We start from the raw sequence: 26,333 nt of genomic DNA on the forward strand, positions 1-26,333 counted from the left end.
AAACTTTTCCAGGAGCCTTCACCTTTACTGATTTATTAAAACAGGTTTCACCATCATCATGGCGAGCATTCGCATCTGCTCTACTGAGCACACAATGCAAGCCGTTACTATAGTATAACTATACTATAGTCTAACTAACTAGTCAGTCGTACTGAAAATTCGTAAGAAAGGTCAGTTAATGTGAGAGATTTCTAGCTGTTTGCCAGGATTAATGCAGCATGTGAAATATATGACATATGGCCATGCTTATAGGTCTTTGATTATACAGATATTTTTCATTCATGTATCTCTGTGACGAGTCACCTGAAATTGTGTCAAAGGATCATGAAATCTGGGCTATTTAAAGTAGAGCAGCTAAAGGATTACTGTGCATATAAAGTGTGTATCTTTTTTTCTCCGCACCACTGAAAAGACAGAAGCAAGCAAAAGGTTTGAGCTTTTTTTTTAAGGATTTAAAACGCTCGTGAAAATTCAGTTTGACTGTTTCTGATTTTTATGTCAATAAAGAGGATCGTACTTTTAAACAAGTGTGGATAAAAACAAACATTTCACACTGTTTTGCTCTGCTTTGTCGTACAGAAGCAGTTCGGTGTTTTTTTGGTTTTTTTGTAACCAGGAAAAGACGACAGTTCTGCATTGTGCGTTGAACCGTTAACAGGAAAAAGTTGAAGAAAAAGAAACTTCTGAGCCCCTTTCTCTTTGTGTCTTGGAGCTGTTTAGGAGAGAGGGAGGGGAGGTGCGTGGAGGGGGAGGAGGAGGAGGAGGTAGGTGGAGTAAGGTTGGAGTTCCACACAAGGGGCGAACTGCTGGCAAAGGAGCTGTTTTATACTGTGCTTCTCTAAGCTGTCTATGCCTTCTCTGTTTGTGTTCACTGGGGGTCTGCGTGCACCTGTGTGTTTGAGCACTGGTGTCTGTCATTCCAGTTGGTTGTTTATCAGTGTTGTCATGTTAGCAGCTCATGCAGCAGTCAGTAGGAGAGAAGCAGAACCGGACCTGCTAATAACAAAAACTCAGAGCAAAGGAACGGTGTTTGGAGAGTTTCTGCCTCCATCTTGAGACGAAAGAAATCTGAGGAACAAACTTGCCTAGCTGGAATGAAAGACTGACAACAAGCAGACTTGTGGGGAAAAGGGTAAGTTTCACAAACAGCTAAAGTTACTTCAGGTTGTTTGGTTTGAGCCAGGATCACTGTGAAAGTTTTCACCTTGTTTATTTTGTTCCAAATTCTGTCACAAACCTCAGTAAACTGTACAGGACTGTGGCAGTGGTACACTTTTCTTGGACTTGAGCTTCTGTTTGTGCTCTTTGTGTATATGTGTGTGCCAACACGTTTGTGGGTGTGTGTTGAATTTTCTGTTGTCTAGTTTGTGGTTAATCTTAGCTGCTCTGCTTCTTTCAGGATGTGTCTTCTTTTGCTTTTCATTTGTTGCGACATCTCACATGTCCAGAGGTTAAAAAAAATAAAAAATAAATAAAAAGAACTGCACACAGGACAATGTGACGGCTTCACTCGAGAGCAGACAGCATTTACCCCTGCTGGCTTAAATTAAGGCAGTTCACTAGAAAACCCTTAATCCATTAGCCCTTACTGAAATGATGCTCACATGTTTAAAGTGGAAAAAAAAGTGTTGTTGCTAGATTATCTGCATTTGGAGATTTCAACATAGGGCCAGTCCGAGCACAAATGACAAGATATCGCAGCAGGAGTGGATCAGAGAGAACTGTTCTGCTAACTTTTCCAATGATGTTGCTGCTTTAAGGACTGTAGTGTAAAACATTTTACTTATTGGTAGCTTAAATGGATGCCAGCAGACAAGGGCAGAATTGATCAACCTGGCAATGACTAAAGAAGGTGGCACCAAATGACAGTTAACTCATGGGTCAGCATCATGTTTTTGAATTAACTATGCACAGTTATTTAATATGTTGCCCTTAATTATGTAATACTTGATACTTACCAAAACAATCATATATGATGGATTTGCATATCTGTGTACCAAAAGAGGGAAAAATTAGGAATTAAGGATTCGTTCTTTACAGTTCGGTGTGTTTGTGCATTTTGTTTTGATAACGTGTGAGTTTGATCTCTCCTCGGTGTCCACACTGTCCCCATCATTTTCCCCTGTGAATTCATTAATTTGATAAGCTCCATCACGAGGAGTCATGAAGTAGTGACTAAGTAAAACTGTTGGGGTAATGGGTTAGACCGCCTGAGTGTTTAAAATATTGATGCTGTTTGTTGACAGTATACTGATAACTTTTTGCAGGAGGAAGCTAATGGCGAAGCAAAGGAAGTTGATATTGCCTCACTGATATTTTTTCACCCCTAGGCTGGGTTCATATGGTCATAGAAAGCTTTTGGTCATGGAATTGGGAAATGGCAAATAAATATACTGGGAAACTTTAGAAAAGGCAAGACTATGAATTTCTGAAGTACCTGGAAAATGCTAAATTAGGTTTCTATTGTAAAGTTATAGGGCATGACTTGAAAGACCAGTACCCAGGACATGGAGTGAAGACTATGTTGACTCATTTGGCGCTTTTAGAATGAGATAGCTAGCTAGCCATTCGATTGTAGATACGCTTTTGGTACCTCAAGAATATTAAGTCTCTTCTCCAGAACTGTCTCCCCCCCCCTTCCTGGTGTGACACCTGCTAGCAGATGCACCGTTTCCTCTTGCCCACCATGAAGCAAACCATTGTGAGGAATGTGTCCAGAAATGTACCCCAATTTGCAAAGGAACTGTGGATGCTAAAGGTGGCTAACAGCTAATTTAGCTCTCACTTGCTATCTTCTCTGAAGATCGTTCCATTACAAGGTGGGGTATTTTTTCCAACGCTCCTACAGTAACTGTTTGTTAATTATGACTACACAATGAATTATCGTGGTTTGGCACATTTTCTTTCTATAGACATTTTCCTGGTGTGTTGACCTTAAATGTTTATTTTTTTTTATCCCTTGAAAGGCTACTTGAAGTCATCCTTGAAGCTCTTTTCTGAACCCAGTGATTTCTGTCATATTTGAGGGCTTCTTATTGAACAAAATGACTGGGTTTAAATCAGAAGTTATAGTGAGGGTAGTCTCTGCCTAACTACCCTTAGAAAAACCCAGAAACTATTTTAATGGTCATAATGATATAGACTGAGGTGTCAAAACTCATCATTATGGGTACTGGGGAGGTTGTCAAATGTTGTGTTTACGTGGGAAAAAGTTGAGACATATTAAGGTATCACTGTAATAGATTTAATCATTTTTATTTTCATTTTCAATGCAGATATTTTACACAACCATGCATTTCAGAGAATATGTGGTGATGAACATTTGCTTAAAAGTCAGGGAAGTTTTGCTGTATGAGCCTAGTCTGACTCAGCATTGTAATAGAGGACTATTCAATGCTACTCAATTTGCCCTTTCTCCCAAAAGTCTTCACATTGTTCTTCCATATAACTTTCAGATTCAGAGAAAGACAGTTGGTAGTTTTATTTTTTTTTTTTATTATGATGCTAAACAGCCAAACCCATTTCTTGCTTACCTTACTTTCTTACTTACATGCACATCTTTTCCTCAAGCACACCCCACACATAATAATCTTAATCTTAAATTTAAATGTCATGTAAATTGATGCTTCTTTGGTATGGGAAATAAAATAAAAAACCCATCAACAACATAGTGACATTTAAAAACTGGTGAGTCTTTTGGATTGTTCAGAGCGACCAAAGAGAGGACTGAATGTTTGTAGCTAAGCTAATGAGCAAGGTACCGTCCATATAATGTTAAAATATTCTTCTGGTACTCTCTACACAATGTCTGTGTTTATGAGGGAAGAACCAGAACTTGGTGGTGCTGAAATCAGCTTCTGGGCGGGATCAGTGTGTGAAGCATCCACTCAGTTTGTCTTCATTGAAATTTTGTGGGGATTCATTGAGATTTTCTACATTATATTTGTACACTTACCAGTAACCTCTACATTAGAGTGCTTTACAGAACAAAAACAAGAAGAAGTAGTCATGTTAAGGATGATTAAAAGCAATGAATTCTAGGTTCTGTGTACATGCAGTGCTGAGATGCATAATTTAAGATTGTGAATGCCACGAGCTTGAATGCACTCAGAATGGCTCGACTCAAGTTAATGTCTGTTGTGTGTGATTCTGTTTGACATGCTGTCCAAGGATATCCTGCAGGGAAACAGATTAAAATAGCTCTCCTATTTTTTTCTCAGGTCTCTCCAATGATTTGCTACTGTTCTTCAAAATACTGACCAGCGTCACCATGACATCCTATTTAGTGCTCACAATAGGGTGTGCTACAAACCTGAGGCAGCTGACAGTGTAGGACAGGAAGAAAAAGCAGAGGACATATAGGATGGTGGAGTTACCTCAAGGTATGCTTCAAAATGTGCTTGGTTTCAAACAGAAATGAAGGTACTGTATAGGTATAGTAGAAAAGAAAATGTAGAAAACAGTGTTGGGGGTTGTTGGGAAGAGAAAGGGATCTTTCAGGCTCTGCATGCTTCACATTCTTAGCTGCTGATCTCTGTGGAAAATAATAACAGCCGTACTTGAAGGTCACACCACCACAGCCAGTGGTGGAGTCAGCCTCGTTACTGGCTACAAATTGGATGTTTATAAAGTTATAAAGTGCACTTGTCTTCTCTAATTATCTAATTATAGCGGGATATTACAGTTAGAGATTACTTAAGTTATTTGGAATGATTTTGTTGTTGTGAAACTGTCAAGTACTAAAGGTGTCTGCTCAGTACACTGTGTGGTCGATGAGACAGGACTATTTCTTATAGATCTACAGTAGTTAAGCAATTTCATAGAATGTATGAAGTACCCATCACAAGTGTTTGCCTGAGGTCATATTATTTTAGGGCTCCAAGGATATCTGGACATATTTTTTTCCCCTAGAAAATGTAAAAACTGAAAGCACCGTCACAGACTAAAGTTTAGGTGAAGGTGAAAGAATGTGACAGAGCACCTTTTTTTCCTGCGGTAATCAGCAAGAGGCTTAGGTCTGAAAAGACAGTATCAGGCAGTGATCACACACCATTTCACTAAACGGTTTAGAGTAATCCCTAAACAAACCAAAGGCCAACCAACGCATTAGTGTCTGTGAAAACCTCTGCTTGGCTGGTTGCAAATGTGGGACATATATCTCTTTAAGTATAATCCTGGGGTTTTTGGACAAATAGCTTCGATGTTCTACCTAAATCTTCCCTAAAAGATTTCCTGTATATTTTTTAATGTGGTTGATTTGATGTATGTATTCGGGAAACTAAACACAAAACATCTGTAGCATCATCAGAGTTTCCTCCACATCAGAATGACACTAGAGAGGACAAATTTGAAGGGTAACACTTTGTATGAATTATTATTTGTCGGCATTTTGCAAGCTGTAATCCTCCATAACCTTTCATCTACTTTTCTTACTTTCCCTGCTCCTTGTGTCTGCTGAGGTAATGTTTCGTAAATTAGTGCAGTGATGCAACATGTCATATCCTTTTTTTTTGGCTTCTCTTTACATTAAACAAAGCGATTGCAATGACTGTCATTTCATCTCATTAAGATGAACAAAACTAATTTAATCCAAATTGTGCTGCTGTCAGACTTGTCAAGTTTTAATTGTTATGTTCATATCACAGCCTAGCATAGAAGTGTGTGCAGTCACTTACAAAGAGTAAGATTAGGTCTTGCTCATGTAAAGCTGTTAGCCATGAATTTTATAAAATTGAACAGCTTGTTGTTTGGATGTTAAAGCTTGAGTAATCGACACAAGAAATGCTAAAATCCCATTCCGGCTTTATAGGTTTAATTTGACTATATGAACACAGACACACTCCTGCTGATTGCTTGTTCTTTAGGTGTTATTTATGCAGTGATTTTTTTTTACATGCAGATCTATGGATTGAGTCAAATAAAAGTATCATGCTTTTAAAGACAGTGGGCTGAGATCAGTGGTCTGAACCGGCTCTTTTTTCTTTAGGACAACCCCTCTTAAAAGGACTAACGCTAATAAACGAACTCCTTATGTGCCTGCCACACCGCACGCCTGCTATCAGTGGTAAAATATGACCGTTTTACATTCCTTTTTCACTCTTCACCTCGCTCGTTTGACGAGCTCGTCTTTTTCTCTGTCTCTTTATGTTCTGTTTTCTCTTCCTTTTCTCTCTCTTCCTGTTTGACTTCTATCTGGTTTCTTCACAAATATGTTGTCTGGCTGTTTTGTCTCGCCTTTTGTCCCATTTCACCACGTGGTCGTTGCTGTAAACTAACCTCTGTTCTACTTCACCCTTTTTAATGCCAAATGGGAAAGCTGTGTATTTATTTAAACAAAGAGTTTAATGAAAATTTTAGTTGAATTCTTAAAACAATGGCAAAATTAAATGATGACTTGATATGGAGTAAGTAATACATCACTGTATCCTTGCTGCAATGTCTCTAATAATATACGCCATATGGACAAAAGTACCAGGCTGCCTACTCATTACACCTACGGGAGCTGCTCAGCCATGGAAACCCATGCAGTGATGAATGTGCAAAGTTTTTGTGCTGATGTTAATGCCAGAGGAGGTTTGGAGCTCTGCAGCTATTTAGTCAGCAGTGTTGGCAACTTTTACGCACTGTGTGCCTCAGCACTCGGTGACCTCACTCTGTAACTTTATGTGGTCTACCACTTTGGGGCTGAGTTACTGTGGTTCTGAAACTCTTCTAATTTGCAGTAACACCACTTACAGCTGATCTCAAAATATCTAGGAGGGAAGACATTTCACAAACTGACTTGTTGTAACCGTTAAACCCTGTTACGGTACCACGCTCAAACTCAGTGAGATCTTTAGACGACCCATTCATCCACAAATGTTTGTGAAGGCTGACTGCAAGGCTAGGTGCTTGATTTAACAATACCTGTGGCGACAAGACTCAAAACACCTGCATTCAAAGATTAAGAAGTGTGGCCCAATGCTTTAGTGCACTTTTGAATTTATTCTAAAAACCTGGTAACACACAGATGAGACTTTTTACTCCCTGCTCCTTTCAAGTTATAGCCCCCCTTTATGTAATGAAGCTGAAAATCCCCCAATTAAAGCATAATTAAGTGGTAAATTTAGTCATTATGGCAGCTTGCGGGATGAATTGCAATGAAATCATTTTTATGGATCTTTCTGACTTGTGCTCTGCTTCTGAGAAAGAACTTTTTGTTTTGGGTTAATGCGTATTTAAGCTAGGAAAAGTTTGTAGAGTGGGATTTAATTACATTTCTCTGTAATATTGAAGTTTTTCCTTTTTAATTGAATTTCTTGGTGATTACTGGAAAAACGAGTACGCTGTGATATACTGAACTCAGCTGAGTTTCTTGGAAAAGATAAATCTGTTTGCAATGTTGGATGAAGCAGACAAAATGTACCTATAGATTAGTAATCTTTAGCTGGAAAAAATGACTGCTTTTATTGTTTCCAATCTGTTGCATATATTAGGCTCAGTATGTCATTCCCTTTGAAATGCTGCCTGCTTCTTAGAAAATCTGGCTATTGACGAAAGAACATGACCAAAATAAATAGCACACTGTGAGGGGATTAAGGTTGTTTAAGAGCTTCTAAAATTACAGCCCCCAGAACATATCCAGATGTTGTCTTCCTGATCCTCCTCAGGTAGCACAAGTGGCAGTGGGGTGGTGTGTAGAGGAGCTAGAGCAGTTCATGCAGAGCACCCCTCAGGTGTGAACACTTAAGATTTTTGCTGTCCTAGACTCCAGCTGATGTGACTATCATGCAGTATGGAGTTGGCTCTGTGTGTCCTGCTGATCAGATGTTGAGCCGGTTAGAGAGAAAAAAGAGAGAGGTCATGATTTTTCAGTATATTAATCTTTGAAGTTACTCTAAGGTTAGCTTCTTAATACAGCAAAAAGCAAAAATTTGTTTTGGTGTAAAAAAGAAAAGAAAAACGAACATAAAAAGAAAAGTACTGTTGATTTTACAGAGAGAGTGATGTGACGAGATTCTGTGTAAGAGGTGGGAACTCGGAGAATTTTCTGAACTGATTTTCCGACCAGCACATTTTTTTCTGAGACTTTTTTTTCTCAATGCACAAAATATATGGAGAGCAATGTTTCAACCAACAGATAATTTACTAATGTTTGCAACACAGACTTTCCTGCTAATTGAATCAGTATTTTATTGATTGCACTTCACCTTGAAATGAACTGAGTGCACCTGTGTTTTGATTGGCGAAGATTAGGTATAAGTGAAGAATTAGTGAGTCTTCTTCATAATTCTAAAACACTCTTTCAGAGCTACATATGGGATATCCTCCAGCCTTCCACATGAAAGAAAACGAGAGACAGATTTGTCATTGTATAACTTAGTAGCCAATATATGAAAATTACATGTTCAAAAATATGTTTCATTGAAGAAACATATATCTGAGAGTTCCTCTTAATTAAGCATTTATAAGGCGTTAGACTTCTGTACTTCAGGAGGTAGAGAAGGTCATCCATTAATCGGAAGGTTGGTGGTTTGATCCCTGGCTGCTCCCAGTCTGATTGCTAAATATCCTTGGGCAAGATACTAACCCCAAGTTGTATGCATTTGACACATTGAAGTATGAATGTGTGAGAAAAAGCAAAGAAAAAGTGCTTGTATAAATGGGTGTGAATGGGTGAATGAAGCAATGTGTGTAAAGAGATTTGAGTGCTCAGACTAGAAAAGCACTATATGAGAACCAGCCCATTTATTATAACTTAGAGAAATCATTTACACAGAGAGCAAATTTGAACCAGGGATAAATGTATAACAGAGTGAAGCCATGTAAAGGTTATTGCACATTGCTCTTAATACATCAGCCTCCTTGCTATGGAAACTACTGGTGTTACAGAGATTCCAGTTGTTTTTCAAGTTGGGCAACATTCTCATCAGGATGACAGCTTTTACTTAAAAGAAAAATGTTCTCCATTCTTTACAGTCTCTTGTGTGATTCAGGACATATGCTTCCGGTGGAAGGAAACAATCTTGTAAGCTAGCATTTTGGTGTATCCACAGACATTCTGGTTGCATTCGTGAAGCCACATAAAGTCACACTACCACCTCTGTGTTTGAGTTGTGGGATAGTGCTCTCCCTGAGCGCTCACTGTGGTTGTTTTTTTCCCACCTCAAACATGCTGAATCCCATTTGAACTGAACAAATTTATCTTGGTTTCATCTGCATCTGACCATAGAATGTTCTCCTAATGTCTATCAGATGTCTCTTCATATTCTGTAGCAAAGACCAAACCTGCAAGGTTTTTGTTTGTGTCTGCAGTGTATAGGTTGACATTATTCAACGTCCTCAGACTGCCTGAGCGGTTACAGGAACATTAGTAACTCCTCTGCAACGTCTGAAGCACTTTTCAGTTTGTCTAGCATTTTTTTTCCACATATGGAGCTATGATGCAGGAGGGTCTAGAATTGAGTTCTGGTGCTCACAAATCATAATTATGATCAGGTAGTTGGACTAATTTGTATTTACACATATATATTTTTTCAGTGATCGGGGTTTTCTATGTTGTTGGAGTGGCTTCTACTTCTACTGGTGCTTTTTTTTTCACAGTCTTACAGTCTTTCAAAAAATATTGTTTTTTTATTGTTCATAACAGGAACTATGCTACTTTCAATTATACAGAGGTCAATCTCAGCATGATTGATTTTTGTATAGGATGGCAATAGGAAAAGTACTAGGTAACTCTGAGATAGGGTTTAATAATTGGAGCGTGGGCAGCAGGAGCTTCATTAACTGCTCAGCTGTCTAGTGTTTAAACAGGAATGTTGACTAAAGTGATGACAATGATGCTCATGCATTAGTGCCACATGGAAGAAACACAGAAGAGCATGTTTTTCTCAGGTGACTGATTCAAGGAAATTATTAGTCTAGTCAGCAAAAAAGTAATTTCACTGACACTTATGTAGAGAAGGATTTTATGGTAGGAATGCAGTGCATAAACCCCTTCGTTTTAAAGAGGCTATTGTTCATCTTTGCATAAAATCTCTATGCATATTAATTGTAAACTACTTTGTATATTGAAACAACATTTAATAATTAAGTCAACTTAATTTAAGTCTTTCTTTGGTTCTGTTTTGTGACTTGTACATAACTTTTAGTGACTTAACTTTACTAGTTTAAAGTTTTTTATTTTCATATTACCTAAAGTGGTATAGGGCACTAGGAGTAACTGTCTATTATAATTAAATCGGCTCTCCTGCTCTCTGTCTTCTACTGGTAAATATGCAGTGAAACAAAAAGTTGAGAAGAGGTGTGGCTACACCACACCAAACTAAAAACAACACATACCTTATGTTTTCTCTTATTTTCTTCTCATTTGATATACATGTGGCACATTTAATATGAATCTGTTAAATTAACCCTTTCACACATAGCGGTCACTACAGTGGACAGTCATCAAAGGCTTTTTTCTTGTATTTGTGTCAGTGTTGATGGTATACTTGCACATAAACCACTACATTGGACACTGATGTGTCACTCCATACCCTGCCACCCACTGGTCGTTTAATGTTACTATAGATGTATGAGGTGTGTCATTGCAATCATTGTTATTTAACCCTGTCAGGATTTTTTTCTTAAGTATTTTTAATCATCTTTTCATGTCTAAAGATGAATAAAAATACTTGATTAAAAACTAAAAATCCTGATTGAGGTTGTCATAATTCATGCATGGAAGGGTTAATACAATAATGGAATAACAAGCTTAAAAGTTGCCATGATTGACAAGCGATTGGTGATTATCTGGACCATCATTGATCCCCAAGACACAGCACTATATGATTAGATTGCTTCACAACTAATTGTTTTTTTTATGTCTTTGTGACAACAAGTAGTTACAAACAAATTCTGTTCCTAAGATGGAATTTGATTACGGAAACTTTTACAGTTCTTTAGAGAAAGTATTAAGGAGCTGGAAAAAAGCTGAAAAAGCTGTCAAAGCCTGGGGTCAAAATGGCTACAAGCACAACATCAACACAAAGACACAATGTGCAGGTCTTATTAAAAAAAAACATCAAAACACCTGCAGAATTCTTTACAACTTCATTAATCATTTGCTCATTTAACCACTACAAGAAAAACTGTAAGGATGAAATTCTACCTTAAGAGAAAGAAAACACTGGTACCTTAAACCAAAAGGTATTTTGGCATATCTTGAGTTTGTAAAAGACAGACAGAATGTTCTACAAATTTTCTGTGGACGGATGATAAGTTGAAGAAGAGCTTTTTTTTGTCAAAAATCCACAAAGCTATGATATGAATGCAAAAGGCACCACATAAAATCCTGCTCGCACATCTAAGCCATGTTGCTGGGAGCAGCACAGTTTTTCAACTGCCTTGATATCTCAGAGCCTGGACATCTTGCATCAGTTAGGAAGCAGTTCATTTTAAATTATATCAATAAAATTTACAGGATGCTGAGGAAGCAGTGCAGGATAATAAGCAAGATGGTTGAAAGGAAACCATAGGAAAAATCAGAGTCCCAATCTTAATCCAAAGGAAATGCAGTCACATGACCTAATGAACTAACACAATAGTCTGTTTTTTAAATATGTGAGCTACCAGGGTGTTTACTGCTAATTTTACAAGCTTAGCGTTAGATAAAGCAGCTATTAATCATCTGTGTATTCTCAGTAATAATAAGTTCAGTAGAGGAGTTAATCAATTTGCCACAATCTTCTTATTTTATTGCTCTAGGTTATGAAATTAAACTTTCTTCTTTTTCCTTTACTGTCTATTTCTCAAAGTAAGCCTCTGTGTTGTTGGCTGAATCAGCATCTTGAGTGGAAATATAGACCCTTGGGCCAGAGAAGAGGCATTATATCTGCCTGCAGGATGCCCTTGCTGAGTGTGCAAGCTATCTGGAGAAAAAACACAAAAGTGTACATTTCCAAAGATTATCCTTACTCTGAAGAACCTGTGGATACTATATATACTTTGAAAACTGTATCTGTGTAATTTCATTTTTGCTAAAATCAAGCACAAAACAAAATGTGAAAATTAAATAAGTGGAAGAAAATATGTGGCTAGATAAACATAAACATACATATTGAAGATTGTTCACCCAGTATCCGTGAGGTCAGTCTCAACATTACACATGCATATAAAGTGTGTTATAAATAGCAGTTTGCTGCAGGCTCTTGGTCTGGAGCAAATCATTTTTCTGAAATTCTTTCTAATTATCAACAGATACAAAAATGGTACTGTCATCTGCATAAATGGCAATGCGTAAGTTATAGCAGATGTCCTAAATAGCCGCCCTGATCAACTTTACATTGTCATAATTTTAATGTTTGATTGTAAATCTCTTGGATTACTAACTTTCATTCATGTACCAGCTGATGATTTCAATCCATATGCAGATTGTTTAATTAGACCATGATTTAAAAGATTAAAAGCAGCACTAATATCTACATGTGGAGTAGCAGATGTGGGAATTTAGAGTTGATATTGTTTTCAGTCAAACTGAACATTTTTGAACGCAATACTCTCCCGGAGTTTACTTAAAAAAGACAAAATATACTAGGAGCATGATCTTTATATTTATTTTTTAGTCAGTTTTGTTTTTATTGGATAGTTGATAGCACAGAGACAGACAGTGATTTATCCACTCTGTGATCAGAACATTATATGAAAGCAATTTAATGTCCCTGTATATGAAATAATGGCTGCAATGTAACAAATCATGGTCAGGTTTGTTGACCTTATGAGACCTATGGCACACACATTTTCAGTTTGCACACTTGGTTCGAAAGTGACGAAATTACAAAGCCAGTCTGAAGAATTTGCTTTGAGATTCCTTTTTTGTTTTTTATATTGGTGCATAAGGTTTTAAAAAAGCCACAAAGGTTTTAGTTGTGCAGTCAGCACCAGTCTCAGTGTTACGATGGCCTAGCAAAGTGAAGACCACATTTTTGCTTGACAACCAAAGGGTGGTTTGTGCAGCATTAAAAAGCTTTTAGTTAGATTAAGATGCATCGACTGATTGGTGGAATATTATTTTAAACGGAGCCGGAGACACTGCCTTTAGTTTCATTAAAGAGATAATAATAGTACTTTGAAGTAACTTAACATTATTTCAGAAACTAAAATTGAAAACTACAAAGGCAAAACAGGTATTATTACCTTTTGTATTTCCTCTAAGTGTTATCAATTTATTTATTTTTTAATTCAAAATAAATCATGCCTACTTCTTCTAAAATTAAAGCTCTTTGTCCTTTTTATTCTGGTGGCCAAAAAGAATCTTTAATAACTTCACGGCAAATGTTTTCTACAGTTTCAGGGACAGGATAATAATTTATACTGAATAAGTTAAAACCAATTTTTTTTTACGTCCCACTCACCAAAAAGCATGTTTTCACACCACCACTTATCCACTTTTCGCACTTTATTATTTTGTTGAAAGGAAGAAAAGTATTTCAAGGATATATGAGATTTTTTTTTCCCTCCTCCATCATTGGAGTGGCTTGTTGTTTGTGTTTGACAGCAGTCGGCATGCTGATCTCTGGTAGGGGCAGAGAGAAACAAAGTAAACATACTTGTGCTCGGACATACCTGTAGAGACATTGATGTGCTGTGTTAGCAGTTTTATTGTTAACAGCTGGATCGATGACTAAAAAACAGTCGGACCACTTAAAGGTTACAAAATAAACATTTGTAAATGAGGTTACAGAGTTGGTCCACCCTCTTGACATCTGTTGGATGGATTAATATGAAAATTTGTACATGTATTGGCCCAGAGGTCATCACTAATGGCTTGGTGATCCCCTGAATATGCAGCTAAATATCTCATGAAATACTTGGTTTGTCATAAATTTTGCTACGTGGATCAGTTTTAATACATGTTACTCAAAACGTCTGCTAACCGATGATCTCCCCGTTACTTTCAGCTGCAGTGTGAACATGGTAAACATTAAATCAGAGGGGTGTACTGTGAAGTGAGGTTAATGAGTCAGTGAGCTACGTGGAGCTTAAAGACATGGCAACGCATACTGCACAGCTTACCTGGTCCGTTGGAGGGTGTGCTGTTTTGGCTTGCATAAGTATAAGTAGTATTTTCACCAGTTATTTCCCTGAAATTATGATCTAAGTGCGATAAATGGTCTCATTTGATAAAATATTTTATGTACGCAAAACTGTTGAGTTGCTACTGATTGAACCCATGCAGTACAACTTCATCTGTGTCAGCTGTATACTATGTCTTGCGAGGAATTTACTCAATTGATGATGTTGGGGTTGGTTTTTTTAATTTAATTTATTTTTTTTGCTTGAATTTCTTGTTTGAAGCTCTCAGATTAAAAGACTGGTCATTTAGAGGTATTTATCACATTTTTTTCACTTTCATGTCTCATCTAACTATGTTTTTTTCTCCATCTCCTGCTAAGTCAGCATTATCCCACAGCCTACCCAAGTGGTTTGATTAGTTTGGTATCAAGTGCAAAGTTGTTTGGACCCAATATTTGAGTGGCGACAAGTTATTAAGAATGAGGCCAAATGTTTAAAATGCCCGAATTTCCTCTTTCTAAACCTGCCTGATTATTTGCATTTAATTGGCTGCAGCTGTTCTGGTCTCTAAATGAGACTGGTACCTCTGAATTGTGTACCCTTTCACTGTGGGCTGTTTGGATTTATCTGGATGAAAAAATCTCAGCTTGTACTCCTTTGTATACTTGATAGATTTGTTTGACATGTAATTGTCTGTGCATGTGACTTCATTTTTTCCCCCATACGTGCAAACAAACATTTGAGTACACACAGTCAAGAAAATACTTCCTACCAACCAGTTAGTGGAGCACCGAAGGGCCTCCTGGTTCCTGTGTATTTCACAGAGCTTTACTTTTAGGGCGAGCCTCGCTACTTAGTTAAACAAAAGGGCCTCCATGTTGGTCCTCTAGGTAAACACACTTTCCTGAGAAAACACGGACACAGTTACACTTTAACCTGCCCGGGAGGCCACAACTACATCCTCCCGGACAGTTTAGATCGAACTGGGCTATAGTTCAGACCCTCAGTGAGAATCATGTGCTGCACGTGAAACCATGCAGGCCTGTCAAACAATGGTGCCTTTGACAGCCGTGCTCCCCCTCCCTAGTCCACAGTACAGTCAGAGCACTGTCTCTCTAGGGCTTGGATGTCACTCCCCATCTCTGTTGTGCTCCCCTGGAGCTGACCAGCTGGCTTCTAGGCTCTGGGATGTGAAAAGCAGCAGCACAGAGGAGCTACAGTCAAAGTTTAGCCCGCATTAGCTCTTCAGAGAGGCCAGCAGCAACTCAAGCCAACCAAGTTGAAGTTGTTCCACGTAAATAACCTGATAAGTTCAGCCACTTGAGAGTAGCCTGAGCTGGTCCTTTGACCCACCTGACATAATATCATCTTTTGCCCCTTAATCCTGCTCTGCAATGTTTTTCACATTTTCACACACATTTTTTTTACATACACACTAACCACAGTGTAATAATCCTATACAGACAATATGCAGAATTTGCTTTCTCAGCATGGCAAAAATGTGAATTATAGTCTTTTTTAAGCAATGAACTACAATTAAAATCACTGCCGGTTAGCAAAGACTGCAGGGATTGAGCAATTGCCTGAAGAAACACAAGTCAGTCAAATTTTAATAAAATGCAGATGGCTAAGCTCAAATGTGTTTCATGCTCTGGATTCTCAAGTATCCACGAGGCATTGCAGCATTAACAATTGTTCAGCTCTATAAGTCGCTGGCGTGCAGTGCAGGTACTGCATGTCGTGTCTAACTCACAGGTCATTCTAACTACATGCAGCAATGTCGCTTGTTGAAGTATCTCTGCCTGTAATGCAAAATAGAGAGAAGAAAGCATATTACTGTGCCTCCATTACTGCACAAACAAAGGTTTGAGTGTGCTTTGAAGCCATTGTGACTGGAGACCTTTTTGTACACTCAGAATGAAGTGGCTGACTGAAGTCTCAAGCTTGAACAGATTTCAACATTAGGAACACTGAATAAAGCATTCTTATCTCTCTGCTAGATGATGGACATATAGGCAAGCGATGAGAGTTATATGATGTTATAGTTATGCAGAGCTGCCACCTCCCCCAGGCAGTGGCGGTCATGTAAACAGACAACGCTCTAGAGGAATGCTGGACTCTGTGACCTCCCGCCCCGACTGCTGTTACAGTGCACTGAGTTCAGTTAAAACAACCCTCCCCACGCTGCGCCTCCCCAGAGCTCCGCCTCGCCCGCCCTAGTCTGAGGCCCCTCAGGGTGGAAAAAACACACCTCTTTCACCCAACACCGCAGCCTGTTCACATATACATATACACGTACATGAACAGACACACACAGAAAGACAAGTGGCCCTTTTCTTTGCCATCCCAGCCATCAGGACATCAAGCTCCGGTTTCAGGCTGCCTTGTTCTTTGGTTAAACGTACTTGGTCCTCCTTTTATTCCTTCGTTCCTGTAGAGTTAAAAAAAAAAATCATGGGTATACTGTTCAGTCCTATATTTTCAGGCTTAGTTGTTTCTTTTTTTGGGAACCGGAGAATTTAATTGTAAAATTAGCCTGTCCCTGACACTGAGGAGCTCTAAGGCATTCTTTCCTCTTACCAGTCAGTATTTCAAATTCGCTAACTGATAACACTGACCTCAATTTTTGTTAGAAAATAGAACCGAATGAATTTTTAAAAAAATTACTTTTGTAAAAAGCTTGTTTTTCTGATTAAACTCTTTCCCTGCTTTAAATAAACATTCAGTGAAATGTGGTTTGGGAGGCGTATACTACAGTGTCAAGCAGACACTGCCATCTGCTGGAGTGCAAATTGAGGTGAAAGAGCAGGTCAGCAAGGATGAAGGCTCTAAGATGCTGGTTTGTAAAGTCAAACAGACTTACATCTGACAAAGTGCTGAGCAGCAGAGGAAAAGCAAGACAGACACTGAGAGCCACATCTAACAGAAATTCACTCTGTTTCTCAGTCACACACGAGTTGTAACCCCGCTAAGATCCCTTGAATAAATCAAGTCAGTCAGAGGGAAGACCTAGTTAAAACGTAGCATGAAGCTGAGCTGCAGCTGCTTATATGTCATGGTTTATGAATCTTAAGTGGATTTTGTAATTGATTGCAGAAGCAGAGTGATGATTATCGCTTTGCTGGAACTCGTCACATTAAACACGAGAGGCCTAACACATGTATGCGTTACTTGTGCACACAGTTAGACATGTGGATGCACACATACACAGAGGCACACACACATGCAGACACACACACACTCACACGCACACAATCACAGTTAGCCGTTGTCTGAGGAAATGAGGAGCTGTCTGGTGCCATAGCAACCAATGCGGATATCCCACCCTTCTAGAGCAAGACAGAAAAAAAAAAACCAACAAAAAAACAAAAGTGGCAATGAGAGATTGACAAGGCCCTAATGAGATCCCTGCTACAGAGATTATCTATCTATTTATCTGTCTGTTTGTCTCATCTAGCTACTGTCTGTCTTGTGGTCCCATTCGGTTTATCACAGACCGAATGGGAAAAGTAGAAAACGTTAAACCGCAGCTACGGCAACATCAAGAAATTTTAGGAAACAAAATGTAAGGAACAGAATAGCCACGCGTGGGTGAGAAAGGTGAGCGCACACTGATGTGGAAGGAGAGAAATGAAACAAGGCAAGACAAAAAATGCTCAGACTACTCTCTGGGGCACGTCTGTCTGTTGTGAGCACTGAGCCATTGCCTAAAAACACAGACACTGCCGCAGTCTGCATCAGCCTCCCTTTCACCGCCGTGGCTCCCGTTTGAACTGCGCTCATATGTAATACTATTATTCTGGCCCATATACCAGGTTACATAACACTCCGAGCCAAATCCTGACCTCAATCTGCAAAACAGTCACTCTTGCACTGATCAGAATGTTAGATTCCTTATGAGCACTGACGTATGTGGAGCACAGCAACAAAAAAATAGTCAAGACGTCACAGGACTGTTAATAGCCAAAGTTTGCTGGTTTGGTACTACCTACTCTGCATATGAGCTAATGACCATTGTTATTGTTTTTTCCCCTTCTGTAGGTGGCTCTAAGAACTTCTGGAATGGATGGAGAGCACCAACTGCGTTACCCCCCACCCGGTAAGTTTAGCCCTTATCGAGTCTCACTTCCTGGGCTGGCCTGCAGGTGGAAGTCACACCCACGGCTATGTACGCCACAAACAACATCCCTGTTGGAAAAAGACTCCACTCCCATTTACTTTTCCTATCTATCAAGTCTGTGTGATGTGATAATCATTGTTTGTGGCCACTTCATATCAGTAGTACAGCAGAGTGATAGTCTGTGTGTCTGTGTGGTGCTGATGCTATTTATGTCAGCAGCGTATGGCAGAAGACCACAAGAAGTGACTCACAGCACTGACATGACCTAAATCTTTTTTTCTTTACTGCAGTGTCATTGTGTTGTCTTTGTGTGAAGCCAGCCAGCTTTGCTCACACTGTTGGGCTTTGATGTGCTGCCCTGAAGTGAGTGTGGAACATGTCAGTGAAACTGTAGAGTCAGAGAGATGGCTGAATGAGACTCGAGAGAGGCCGTGACTTTGACTTGTGTGAAAAAGCGCGTTATAGATTAAAATAAATGTGTCTCTTGTTAGACTGCTAGTCAGGGATCATCGTAGGGGAGGTAACCCCTTAGTACAGATCCAACTTTTCCCTAAAGATATATATTATCCTCACATGACCTAGTTTTACCATTTCAATAATTCTTTGTGGATGAATTTACAGCCCTCGAAAAATCTTAGTAGAGGTGCCTCAGTCCTCCACTGCACCTTTACACTCGGTCCACTTGTGAATGAAGTTTATTGAAAATCATTGGGCCGTTCATCTGCCTCCATGCTGTTGTTCTGTTACCTGGCGTGGCCCCGAGTGCCTCCTTCTCCTCTTCAGGAGTGCAGCGGCTGCAGCCCCACCTGACGCACTTAACTGTTTGCCTACTGATCTACGCCTTGGCTCGAGGAGATGGATGGAGTGGGGATTGGACTACCAGCCAATAACAGTCCTCATTCTGACAGCACTGAAGTGACTTGACACATGTATTCAGCCAATCAGAGAACACTGCAGCAAAGGAAGAAGGAGCCGTTAAAAAAAGGGGGGTGTCTTCGGTGTCCTGTGCTTTCACAGGTTTTGCAAGTCACAGCTAAATTGCAAAACTGAAATCAAACCAAGTTGTGCGGTTATTAACTAGCACGTAAAACCTCAACACGGCACTACTAGATGGGATTATTCATAATCAATACTGTCTTTGAATATAAGGCCTGTAGTTGATAGCAAAATGTCGGTTTTATGCTACATTGTTTAAAAGTAATCACTGCAGCTATTAATAGGCTTTTATGAGCAACACATCCCTGTCACACTGTTACTCTTGACTGCAGTGGCTAAAGCACCATGGTTTGCTTTTCACTTTTGAGACATTTGAAAAGGTTGGTTTTGATTTTTGTTGGTTATCATTCACTCACTCATAGCTTGGATTCACTCTCGGCTTATCTGGATCTAAAAAGAGACCGTCTTCCAGCAATGATGATGCATATAAAGGAAAGAAAAGCTTTCATCTGTGGGGCCTTTAGGTATATTCACCACCTCAGAAATATGGAATGCCGTCCTAAAGAATCAACCCAGGATACAGGTTGTTATCTTTAGAGTCTGTAAAGTCAGTTACCGCAGTAAAAGGTCTATTACCTTGTCTGACACAGCGTGGCAGTGCCGTCTTAACGGCTGCAGACACATGCCACATATCAGTGTCCAGCCGGCAGAGGACCTCTCTATTAGTGTGCCCCTAACTGCACATGTTACAGTCCCCTTATCGGTCAATATTCCCTGGGAGCTTAGATGAGAGGTGGTTGTCTTGAGTTTTTATCTTGCAGTGCTGGTTGGCGATTGTGTTCGAATGATTTTTGCATTTTAACCAGATGGATACACGTTTATTTTTCACCAACGTGATGTGTGTTATGTAAGTAGGGTGTGGTCTAGTTGGCATCTGTCGGTTTACATTTAAGTACAATATTTTTAAAAAGTAATAAATAATCAACGCTGCTTTTTATTACTCAGAAATATGTAATATATTAACAGCGTGAGCATGCGCGCTTTATTGAGAGGTGATCCCGTGTGGTCGCTGCCTTTATCACCTTTGAAAAGGATATTTTTTGTTATTAGTTTTTAGCTGATTATTAATGTAACATGTTAAATGAAATTTCAACAAACTTTTTTGGAAAGTTCAGCTGTGTGGTTAAAAAAACAAACAAGTAATTAGTTTGTGTTGTGAGTCTGGATCAGGATGCAGGTCAAGGATTATTTTTAATGAATTTTTAAACACTGAGATATGACAAAATTTTTAAAAAGAAGCATTTTGCTTTTGCTTCCTGAGCATGAGTGTGATTGGGTTATTTTGACAAAGATTATCAGTGTTTCGGAATTCTTTGTTTTGTTATCCTGACTTTTTGGAAAAATGTTCCTTCCATGAGCCTTGTAGGGTTTACTTTAAAGTCACGATATGTCCGTTTTTTTTTAGTCTATAAAAAAAAACAAAGTTTCAGTTCTCGGGACGAAAGTCACGACAGCCGGTCCAATAATCCTTTGGTTCAGAACCTATAAAATCTACTTTTAAGTGACATATCATCATCTTCCGAACAACCATGTTTATATTCCTTTTGTGTTTGAACACTTACGTCGAAAAAAGGTCATGTGATACCTGGGCCACAGGATAAGTTTATTTGTCTGCGTGTTGTTTTCTCTGTCTATATGAAAGGTAAAGCACTGATTTAAAAAAAGAAAGAAAAAAGCTTCTAAAAAAGTTGCTTATTAGATCCATGTTCAGTTTGCTTCAGCCAAACCAGTTTCTTTCTGCTACGGTTTTAATGGCAAAGCACTTGCAGGCTTATTCACAACTGGATCTAGTGCTGGGTGTATTGAAAACAGAGTTTGAAAAATATTTGTATTTAAAAAGTTAAAATGTTAGATTAAAAGATCAAAAACACCTCCTAGTCTCTTACTTAAATTGTCATTAAGGGAGCTTGTCATAAGCAGCGATTCACCTCTCTGTAATATCTTACGCTACTGTTTCTGCAGACCAGCATGAATTCATTACTCTGCACTGTTCTGCATGTTTACATGACTCATTTACAGACTGTAAATAATCCGTTCAAAATGAAGGGCTACAAAATTACAATTTGAGTTCTTTTTTTCATCTAGAAAATACATTTCTTGAATTGCTTCATAGCAACATTGTTATATTTTACAGGTAAAACAATCACAGGACAGTCTGTATATACAGTGCACTCTCTCATTCAGAACGTGTTGATATTTAATGATTTCTGCATATCTGTGCGACTTCAGTATTCAGGTACCGATCAAAAATTAACATGGTTTTTGATTTTATCCCGTGACCGCATCAGTATTCACGTTGATGATCAGCTCTTTTAAAATTGCATTGTGAGAGCCTGCAGACTGTAGTAGCTCTACTCACTGTGTGTATCTTTTTCCTGCCTCCATCCTTCCAAGCCTTACAGCTACAGTTCATGACTCACAAGGTACTCTGTGTGTGTGTTTTCTGTTTTATTTGTGTGCCTGAGCGTCTGAGTATACTGGAAAAGGCTATAGAGGACACAGTCCTGCATGGACTCTCAACGCTGCACAGGAGTACAAAAAACAGACAGATTAGAAAATCTATGTACTTTAGTGATCGAGGATATGATTCAATGTTCTTTGGGCGGTGTTAATGTGGTTGAATGACCAGTGTTTTTCATGTGGCCTCAAGAAGTGAAAGTGCGACTGAGTCATCAAATAGAGACACAATAGAACAGGAAACCACAGTGGTGCCTACACACCCTAGTGCCGTAAGCACACAGTTGGGTTACTTGATTGCTAAATTTGAAGAATTTTGCTTGCTCATTATGGCTTTCCACTGTTCAGAGTCATGTCTCACGTGTTTGGAAAGACACACCCAACAAGTGGTCTGATTTATTGCTTTGGAAACAAAAGGATTTGTTTTACAGAGAGATGTGCGGTGTTGAATCTTTCAGGCGAATTACTCACCGACATTTGAAAAAGACAGCAATTGTGCTTTTTTAGTGTTAACTGTGGATGAATATGTATCGAAGAGAAATGAAGTAGAAGAAGAAAAAAATGGTACTGTACTGGCTCACATGGTGAATAGTGATTTATATTTTAGGAATTAGACAGTCTATTAAAAGTCAGGTGAAACAGAGAGGAAAATTTGTGAGGTTGCCGAGAACTACTGCTGTCATTTCCAAAATGCGGCGTTTCAAAATGATTAGACTAAATGCAAAAGTCCTACAGGGGAGAGGGAGAATATGTCAGCTACACAGATGTAACTTTACATGTTACTCTGAACATGTCTCATGCAGAAGAATAGCTTTCAAAGATTAGTTCCCTGTAGGAAATAAATTAATCTCAAGAACTTCCTATTCAAAACAATACAACATATAAAAAGAAATGAGATTTTCCTGACAGTTTACAGACCATTTTTACTCTATATTATATCTTTTAAGGCATAGTGGCATCAACTATACCTATATGTCTTAAAGCGATATGTGAATGATTTAAAATTAGAATTAAAGGGCTGTTCCTATTTGTTGGATAAAAATAGCGAGGGATGACTTAGAGTCTGCTACTGATAATTATCATGACTCTCCTTGAATGTAGCTTGCGGTCAGTGTACCGCTGTCTGGGGAATCCTGCATGCAAATGTTAATTTTTTCTTGTTTGCTGTCTTAATCTGGCTTTCATTCTTCCTGACCAAGCTGTCATCTCAGAGGTTCAGATTATTGGCTCTCCTTTCCCTCCTCCACAGCAGACATGTGTAACAGTCTGGTAATGTCTGTGTAATATTTGGCATTTTCCAAACTAGGGTGATCCGCTTGGTGTTTATTAAAATGACTCAGCTTCCAGAGAGTGATGTCCAAAATAAAAAAGAGCAACTTGTTTGAGGTGAAAGGCGTGACCACACGCTGTAGACGCTACAAAGATGCAGTGTCTATGACATCACCCACAGGTTTGTGAAGGGAGGTTTTCATGCCAGGATCTGGGTTAGCCAGCCCAAATTTAGGCAAAGAGGAGGTGCATGGAAGGATATGCAATAATGACTGACTGTGAGAGGCTGAGACGCCTGCCTGTCAACAAAGACACTAGAAAGATGCTCTAGATTTAGGAGCCTATTGGTCTTTGAGAGTCTGTCACCTGTCCTGAATCTTACAGAAACATTTATCAAAATTAAGCAAAATTCATTTTGTTAAGAGGGTAAACCTCTCTGTTTTAAGAATTTGATAGACCTGCTGTGCTTTTTCAGATTCTTAAATATTTAGATTCGAATTTTGGTGACTGTTAAGTTACGTGCAGGTGACGCATGTTGAACGTGACACGCGAAACAAACGCAAATAGGTGGGATGATGAAGTGAACATAATACACAGGAAAATCAAAACAACTGGGACTTCAAATAAATGTTTTTTTTACACCCCCATAGATGTTAATAAGTGCTGTATGTCCGATTGGCACACCCATTATGGAGGAGATGTGCTACAATCTTTATAGTAAGATGTATTGTTTTCTGTAATAAAAGTCACAAAATGAAATCTTTGCTAATAGGCAACCAGTATGGTAACACCTAACAGCAGCCTTTTATGGGCAGATATTTTAAATTCCATAAATTAAATAGAATTTGGTCACTGAGATTAAAAGACTGCATGTTTAGAATTAACAGGGTTTCTTTTTGTTTGTTTTTATTTTTAAATTGAAGGCTGGAAAATTTACCCAAAGTAAAGTTTACAAAGCAAGTTACAATTGTGCTATGCATGTGCAAATTTATAGGTTATGGCTTTATGAATGGCTCAGTCTAATGTGTTGACACTATCATGTTTCCCAATATCTGAACAAATGCTATTCTAATGAGCACTAGCGAGGCAATTACCAAAGAAGAAATTATGGCAAAATGTCTTCTTTGTAATGTCTCTGCTAATACGAAGTAGTAGATGTGAAGTTCTGTTGTTGTTCTTGGATGATTTAGACTGAGTGTGCAGGACTGTCTGGTTAGTCGCTCACGTTTTCCCTGAAAATCCTCACCTTGATGCGTGTCTGACTTCAGTACTTCAAGCCCTTCACCTTTAATCCTCATTTAGTGTCATGTGATCATTTTATCCTTTTCACACTAATGGTGTGATTTGTTTCTGTCGTGTAACAGTGGGTAGAATTTTAATAGGAACGCACTGTTATTGTGCTCAATGTTTGTGATCTTTGACTTTTTCCACTTTTTTGATATGATCTTTAGCAGCTGCCCAAATAGCATAATTGTGTGCACAGTTGCACAAACTCTCTTGATGATTCACTGAGACATTTGGTGCAAATTAAGTTGTGGCACAAATATGACTCCCAAAATAATACTTGAACAGAGCAATTTAGATCCAGTCACAGCTGAAGCATACTTTACACACAGATAGATTGATCTCTCCGTCATGTGCTTGGCTCATTGGTTGCTGAGGTCCTGTGGTAATAATTACTTGATGAAACTTGGTGTAAAGTGCACAGTGTTTTAAATTACCAAGAATAATTTAATGAGTAGTTCTAGTGCTTATTCATATCTATAAAGTAGCTGGGTCCTCAAGGTTTCTGGATAGTGACACTTTTTCTGTAATTTTGCCTCTGTTTGCAACCACAGTGGATTTTAAGTCAAATAATCAAGATGAGATTCAAGTGCAGGTCAATTCACGTTTAATTCAAGAGGTTTTACCAAAGTTTTAAATGAAAGGTTTACACTTCCACATTTTCAGAAGGTCGAAATTAATTGGACAAAAGAACCTAAATTTAAATACAAGAATCGTTTTCTCCCCCTAAAAGGGAGGGTGTGCAGTCGGTTCCATTTGTTTGTCTGTCTGTTTGTATGGCATCCACAGTTTTCATTATATAGTGTTCAAATGTTGTGTGATGGTAGATAACAACATCTTAGGCTAGGGCTGTTTGATATAACGATATATATCGGATGACGATATAAAGACGTCTATCATTTCATTTTACGCTATCGTTTGTTTTGTGGTGTCGCAAAATAAACTGTTTACAGCAATATTTTTTCGTCGTTCTGATGGTCACTGTAGTGGCTATATTAATTTCTTCTTTCTCTCTTTCTCTTATATTTAATATAACCACACTACAGATGGACAAGCGCATGTTTTATGCGTTGTCGTTAGCAACAACGACGGTAACACCATCGCATGTCCGCTTGTTTATGTTCCACGTAAACCTTTCACATCCTGGGCCATCTGACCTCAGGAATTCGCATGATAAGGTGGGGCCAGGTTTCACAATGAACACACCCGAAACTCTGGCTGATTGGGACCCACGCCCAGTTTCCCACCTTGGCTCAGGCGATTAGAGGATCATCAGGGGGTCCTTTTGTCCCTCTGTGGGGGGTCACTCCCACTAGGTTTATATCTGGGACTCTCCACCATTTGACCTTAGAACTGAAGAAGCTTCTCGGATGAGAGATGAAACGTCTTCAAGCAACTTAAAGAAGTCCAGACGCTTTTCTTTGCAAGCTCCTTGGGCCTTTCACAATAAAGCTCAAGATCCTGTTGAGACTTTTCAAAATAAACTGAATCATGTGAAAGAGCAGATTATTTATGGATGAGAAGTAAAAAAGAGCCGTCAGGTGCTAAAAAATAAACCTTAGACTCAAACGTTAGAACAGGCAACTCGCAGCACGCCGTGTAATAAATACTCACAAAGAAAACGGCGGCCTTTACAACTTATGTCTAAAAATGTATAGTTTCATGCATCGGTTAAAACACTCGACTCCAGCTACATGACGCGCAGCTGGGAACACTTCCCGCAAGATGAGCTGCCCGAGATTCACATAATTTACAGAAAGTGTTACATTTTTGTGATTTATATCGTTATCGGGACGATAGAATTCTTATATCAGGATATGAGATTTTGGTCATATCGCACAGCCCTATCTTAGGCTGATTTCATTTTGGCAAAAATCGGGTCAATCATTTATGGATCCTCTTCAAACTTCACAACACTATACTAGAACCTGCAGGACGTGAATACTTCGGACGACTAAGCATTTAACCTTGATCTAACATTGTTAGCGCCCATGGACCTTGGAAAAAAAGTCAAGAAACCAAATCGAGTAATATATCATATGAGAGGGCATGAAGAGAGCGGTACGATACACTTTTTATTTTTTCGATGTAATGCCCTGTGACATCACAATGACACCATAAAGTTTCGCAAAATCACACACTGCATAAATATATGTTAACATTTACAGTTTTA

General features: G+C 38.8%; 1 long non-coding RNA gene across 1 annotated transcript; it reads left to right on the top strand.

Moving 5' to 3' along the window:
- Positions 1-806: 806 nt before the first annotated feature.
- Positions 807-25,046, top strand: LOC113030604 (uncharacterized). Its single transcript, XR_003273610.1, has 3 exons — positions 807-1,132; positions 4,221-4,382; positions 18,076-25,046. It is a non-coding gene; the product is annotated as an uncharacterized LOC113030604 (long non-coding RNA).
- Positions 25,047-26,333: the final 1,287 nt, after the last annotated feature.

This window comes from Astatotilapia calliptera, chromosome 10 (assembly GCF_900246225.1).
Source record: "Astatotilapia calliptera chromosome 10, fAstCal1.2, whole genome shotgun sequence".
NCBI classification, from domain to species: domain Eukaryota; kingdom Metazoa; phylum Chordata; class Actinopteri; order Cichliformes; family Cichlidae; genus Astatotilapia; species Astatotilapia calliptera.